This window comes from Patagioenas fasciata, chromosome 1 (assembly GCF_037038585.1).
Source record: "Patagioenas fasciata isolate bPatFas1 chromosome 1, bPatFas1.hap1, whole genome shotgun sequence".
NCBI lineage: Eukaryota > Metazoa > Chordata > Aves > Columbiformes > Columbidae > Patagioenas > Patagioenas fasciata.
The window spans coordinates 170,991,981-170,998,053 of record NC_092520.1 but is presented as its reverse complement, the minus strand read 5'-3'; the positions used below and the strand labels follow the sequence as shown (position 1 = coordinate 170,998,053).

The following is a 6,073-nucleotide window of genomic DNA, read 5'->3' as shown; positions in this document are numbered from 1 at the left end:
ACAGGAAAGCAAATCAGTGTTATTCAGTGTAACGCACCCTGTGTGGCCGATACCTCTAGACTACCCGATGCATTTTAAGAAAGCCAGACCCTGCATTCACAGACCCTGCTGGTGTCTTATTCCAGAGTATCTCGTTCATGTCAATTGGAATATCAGTCCTTAAGGACAGAGACATAGTTTTGACTGTACTTTTTGCCATCAGCTTGTGTAAATGCCTGGTGTTATATAGGAAAAAAAAAAAAAAAAAAAGCTTTCAATTATAAATATATTTATAAAGTGATAGTGTTCTTACATAGTGTGTATTACAAATTCTGAAACATTCTGCACTGGTTTCCCTTCTGTTTTGAGCAAACTGTCAACAAACTGTTGTCCCTAAATGAAATTTGAAATTGCTGGGGAAATACATGCCAGGCAGATCCTCTGCTGCTAGCATAGAGTGTGGAGGAGCTGTGCCAGCCCCTTGCAGGTGAGAACATGGCCATGAAACTATAACACCAAAGGGCAGTGTAGCACACATTACTGCTTGGAAATGTCTATCCTACCCAGCACACGCATACCACTGCAAAATGGAAACCACCAATACGGCGCTGTGGGAAGCACAGTCTGAAGCACTGCCGAAGACCACGTGACAAGCTCCTGAGCACAGTCATATTTGATTTCAACCTCCGGTTAGGCCTCGCTCAATGTAATATCTTGGGATATTTCACCCTGAACCGAGCCTCTCACACGTCTTCCAGCGCCAAGTTCTCCTGGTGTATTCTCATCGGTTGCTGGCTTGGTATCTACAGGAACGCGCACAACATTAAAAAACAACACAGCATTAAGAAACATGAGTTTATGGGAGGATGAAAAGGAAAACTTTCTGCAGCAAGCTCATGCAGAGCTGGGCATCTCAGGGGAAGATGGAGAAGTCAGCGCTTGCTATGAAGGTGTGATGTCCTCCTCACCTCCCCGGCCATTACTGGAGCAACTCCCAGGCTACTTCCATGAGGGAAACAACTTTCTTCAGGTTATGAGACAAGAGTGAAGAGAAGTATTCTGCCCAAAGACTTCCTACACTCTCTGGAGAAATCACCTTTGAGCAGGAAGATGGCCACTTTTCTCAACCAAGTCTGCCCCAAGTCACTGGTAACACATACCTTGCTATAAAGTACAAATTATGGGATTTGTGTAAAGGGTGATAAAGGTGATGTTTGTTTGTAATTGCTGTTTTGTTTCTTTTTTTTAAGAAAAAACCAAAAACAACAAAAGCCACACCAGCACAGAGGTGGGAGGAAAAGGGGGCTGCTAAAGTGGGAGAAAATCAAGGCTTTTTTTTTCCTTTTTCTTTTTTAATGGTACAGCTCGCCTAATAAAAGCAGGCATTATGGGCACAACATTGGAAAACTAGTCTCATGTAGAGTAGGACATTTGAACAGTTTGAATTGATTTCCCAAAAGGGGAGCATAAAGAAAGCCAAGTATGTCCTGTATAACAATACTGCATCTGAGAAATTTGCTTGTGAGCAGACTGCTGGAGTCATTTTTTTCAGCTAACCTGCACAGCCCCACTTTGGTGAACAAAGCCACATACTGGTATCACATATCCATTTTTCTTTGGAGATTCCATTTTAGTGATTCTTCAGCAAATACTTTTGTATTTAGAAATTATTCATACCAGATATATTTAAAAAAAGCACAGAAGCACAGTGTTTCAGTAACTAACTGTGTTATAGAGGTGAAATGCACATAATGTATTCAAGCCTGCAACCTCAATTAACCTTTTGCCTGTTTGTGGACAAACCTTACTATAAAAAGTGAGCTCTACCCTGATCAAAAATCAGTTTTACAACTTCACATTTTTTGCAGCTAGTTCCCTATATAAAAGAACATAACACGAGGAGATTTTTATGAGCTGCAATTCAAATTTAACTCACTGTTATTCTTGATCTTCATTTCCTTAATATAAAAGCTACTGGGAAACATAACGTGAGAAAGCACTGATTTATTTTTTAAAAACAAAATATATTTCTTTGAAATGTGTCAATTAGACTTTATTTATCTCAGAAAATACTGTAAAACATAAGATAGCAAACATAAAGATATAAAAAATATTTAGACTGGAACCAGTGACTGTTCTGCTTAAGATGCAGGTAAGTACAGCATGTAGTTTAGGAAAGAACTTACGATTAACATATGCTGAACTATGTTTGTACACTGTAATATAAACTAACCCAGAATTACGGTTGATAAAGTATCCTTAGCCTTCCAAAAATATGATATATATAATATTAATGAAATAACTTTTCTTTGAAATGTTGTGCTAAAGAACACAACTTTTTTCCCCCCTCAACTCTTTCACAGAAACATAATTAGAGTATCCACTAGATGCTTTGTGAAACCAAATGTCAGGGATTATGACTCAGCAAGATAATTACAAACATTCTACATAATAACATAGGAAACCAGCATCAGAGGTACATTTCACCAGTTCATGTTCCTCTTACAGATTGCACTTTTGATACTTGATCTGTTGGGAAAATTAGAAAAGTTGACAGTATCTTTTTTTTTCCTCCCCCAATTACTTCAGAGCTAACATCAGCAGACCAAACTACTGTTCACATAAATATTTTTCTCTTTTAAGGTTTCAGATTCTGAATTCCAAATATATACTTTACAAAAACTCCCTCTATTCAACACAGAGCCCAAACACCCAGCTAACAGGCAGTACATGAAGTACAGCAACAGGGCATATTCACATATTGTTGAGTAACTTATACCCTCTCTTTTTAAAATGTTTATATTTGAAATCAATTTTGGACCCAGTTCCATAACAAGACAAGAGATAAATATAATAAATACAACAAGATCTTTTCTTATTAAAACAAAACACAAAAAAGCCCGCAAAAAAAAGTCCCCAAATCCTCAAAATACTACCCCCCAAAATGTGATGAACATGATAAGAATTTTTCACCATGGTTCTTAAATCACAGTGGTTTAAGTAAACAGACTGCATTACAGATATTGAGTTTGACGATTCATTTGTTAGCAGGAATATATATTTATCAATTGTTTTCATCAGCTTACATGGATTTGGACCTACCGCTTTAAGCGCTGATCCATGGGAACTGCTGGTTTTGAAGAGCCACAAGTAAAGTAGCTGGATGGAGAAAAACCAGTCAGGACTGCCCCTGTAGCTTCAACCTGCCGTGGTTAGTTTCCTTCCTTGGAATCTTTTGATAAAAGTCAGAATACAACATGCTTTATTAATGTAGCCAAGATATTACAATTCAGAGTTAAAAATGTTGTTGGACTTCCCTCCAGCTAGTGCTGTTTAAGGAAGCCCTTAAAAAGCAATTTAATTCCATTCCACAAAGTCAAATTTTCTCCACAGATAATTGCTTTTCATTATATATATAAAAAGCTGCAATGAGGCCAATATGTCAAAGTACATCTTTTTTAGAATTTATATTTATTACTGAAAGACTCGCCTGCTTTTGCAAGAATTGTATTGTCTCTGTTTTGCTACTCTTAACCTGAAATCTTTACTGTTAACAACACAAGCACACACTATAGTAGCATTCACCAATGTACGTTGAAATCTGAATATAATCAAGAATTCTGGCCTCTCACATTTGTAGTCAAATAATTTGATGCTGTCATCTATCATAGATTAAATCTTCATATATAAACTTCAAATAAAAGTTTAAACATTCACACTGTTTTAAGAGCTTGAAACAGTTAGTTGGAAAGCACTTGCCTGGCTTGGGTCATGATTAGTATATTTTAAAACTGCAATACTAAAACAAATATTAAAGCCTGCTAGTGTATATACATACATAATGTACAATAATATGTATTACTACTGGATATGTTTATATTCAAAGAGCCTAGAAGCAGCAGTGCTTTTTTGAGCATCTCGAAACATCAGACTTGCAAAGCTTGTACACTAATCACGGCAGAGCAACAAAGCAAAGAAATCCAAAAGCTATCGAAGTTGGAAATGCAAAAATAGGTATCAATTTTTTGTCCATAATTTAAAAACTTAACAAAAACCCTACTGATTCAAGCTCTAATCCTGTTTATTGCAAATACATGTAACTAAACAAAAATCTTCAAGCTAAAGCAACCAAATACAATAAAAATACTCACCAGATACCTCATCTTGTTGAGAATTCATGTCTTTCTCTTTTTAAAAAAATAAGACAAGGAGATTCAAATGTAAAAGCTGTGTCAGTCACTGTCCTCCTTTCCTGCAGCTCTTCAGTTGTAGGTACAGAGGAGCTTGGCTGGTATTGTTTTGAGATAGAGTGGCCTGTGTGAGCCAAGACATTCTGTACTGTCTGAGGATCTCTGCAGTGCTCTTAAACTCCTCCACCAAGACAGGTATTTGTTGCTGTCTGTTGTCCAAACAGGTTCATCAGAGCTCTTACAGCCACATTCATTTTTCAGTCGTGGAGGCCCTATGTGCTCAGAGGGGAGAGGTTTCTTTCTCTCAGTATTTATTTGCTTTTGGATTGGAGGAAGAGGCTCAGAGATTTTCAATCTGAGATCAAAGACGGGCGCATGCAACGGGACGAAACATAGTTTTCTCAATTGTGCTTAGAATAGTAGTCCCTGAGTTCTCACATTCAGCGTTCCCAACTCCATAAGCTTCATAGGGGAAAAAAAGATGGATAGTTATATATATATACACACGTAGACGCACACAGACACACACACACACACACACGCATTTTAAATATATTAGTTTTCCCCCTTGCAGCACTGCAGTCTCTATTGTCAAATAATAACTGTATCTGAAAAGAAAGCACTTAATAAGGCTAAGGTCAGACTGCTTAGACTTGGCATTTGCTGCGATAACAAATCAGAAATGATAGCATCGTACAGATTTATGAATTTTTTGCCCCCGCAGTCACAAACATCAGACGTTTACTTTATAAAGAAAGCTTTTAGATTCTTCCTGCAGTTTCCATAGTGATTTCATTTTTTCCCTTTTATCACAGATTGGCTGAAGTACTGCTACCCTTTGTGCTTTAAAAGGCTTGTGCTACCAACTGTCGATATCAAGGCACTGTAGCCAAAGCACACATGCAACAAACGCTGTCAAAAATAATTGAAATAGATAAATGTGGGCTAAAAAAGGTTTCGGTATTTTCTCTGCTTGTCCTGAAGAGTACAGCGGAACAGTATTTCATCTGAATAAACGTAATTAACTTGTGCCAACTATACTACTGTTCTGTTTCCCCTAACCTATGATACTTCTATTAGAGCACTCATCACACAAAAAATTATTTCTTCACAAAAAAGCTTTAATACAGCTTACATCATGCCAAACACCTATGCTCATTAGATGCAAATGAAAGGTTTTTCATTAATTTTTTTGAATCTTTTAAAGATAATACTTAATTTTTCCTCTTTCTAATAAGTTTATTCTTTTGTAGAACATAATGATTTAAGGAACAATTACACTGTTTCTGGCAAGGCAAACAATGTTGTCTCTTGCTGGAAAGATAACCACCTTTCAAAGTAAGCCTAAAGGATTAGTTTTTGTTTAACCCCTTGCTAAACAAATTACACCATCATCTCCTCAACAAAACAGAACTCAGTTAAGTAAACACTTTTTCACTCAGTTATCATGCCTTTAAAAATGTAGTCTTTAGGTTGCAGAATGCAGGCACAGTATTTCCCTACCCCTCTTTCAACCAGCTTAATAGAAAGCGGGTGCATGGTTAACCCTAGCCAGTTGCTCCAGTCTCAAGGGAGTTTCTATTCTTGCAAGTCAGAAACAGCCTAACTTATTAAAAATCCCAAATTCATATAATGTAGTGATAATTACAAAAACTCTTAGAGCTGGAAATTTTCCAGGTGACTATAAAAATAATGAGATACCTTGCATTCATACGAAATTTACAAATTAATCCAAAATTCACAGGGACAAATATTTTGAAAACCTACAGAATACAGTAGAGCTAAACAGATATTTCAATTTAAGAAAAAAAGAAAAAAAAAATCAGGGAACTTTCTTTTGGATGTATTTATGAAAATTAACTATTTATTTCCAAACAGATTATATACAGAAAACTACCAAACTC

At 36.5% G+C, this 6,073-nt stretch overlaps 1 long non-coding RNA gene across 1 annotated transcript; it reads right to left on the bottom strand.

Moving 5' to 3' along the window:
• Positions 1–289: 289 nt before the first annotated feature.
• On the bottom strand, positions 290–4,463 carry LOC139827075 (uncharacterized). Its single transcript, XR_011737264.1, has 3 exons — positions 4,131–4,463; positions 3,082–3,211; positions 290–782 (listed from the first exon to the last, which is right to left on the bottom strand). It is a non-coding gene; the product is annotated as an uncharacterized lncRNA (long non-coding RNA).
• Between the last annotated feature and the right edge of the window lie 1,610 nt (positions 4,464–6,073).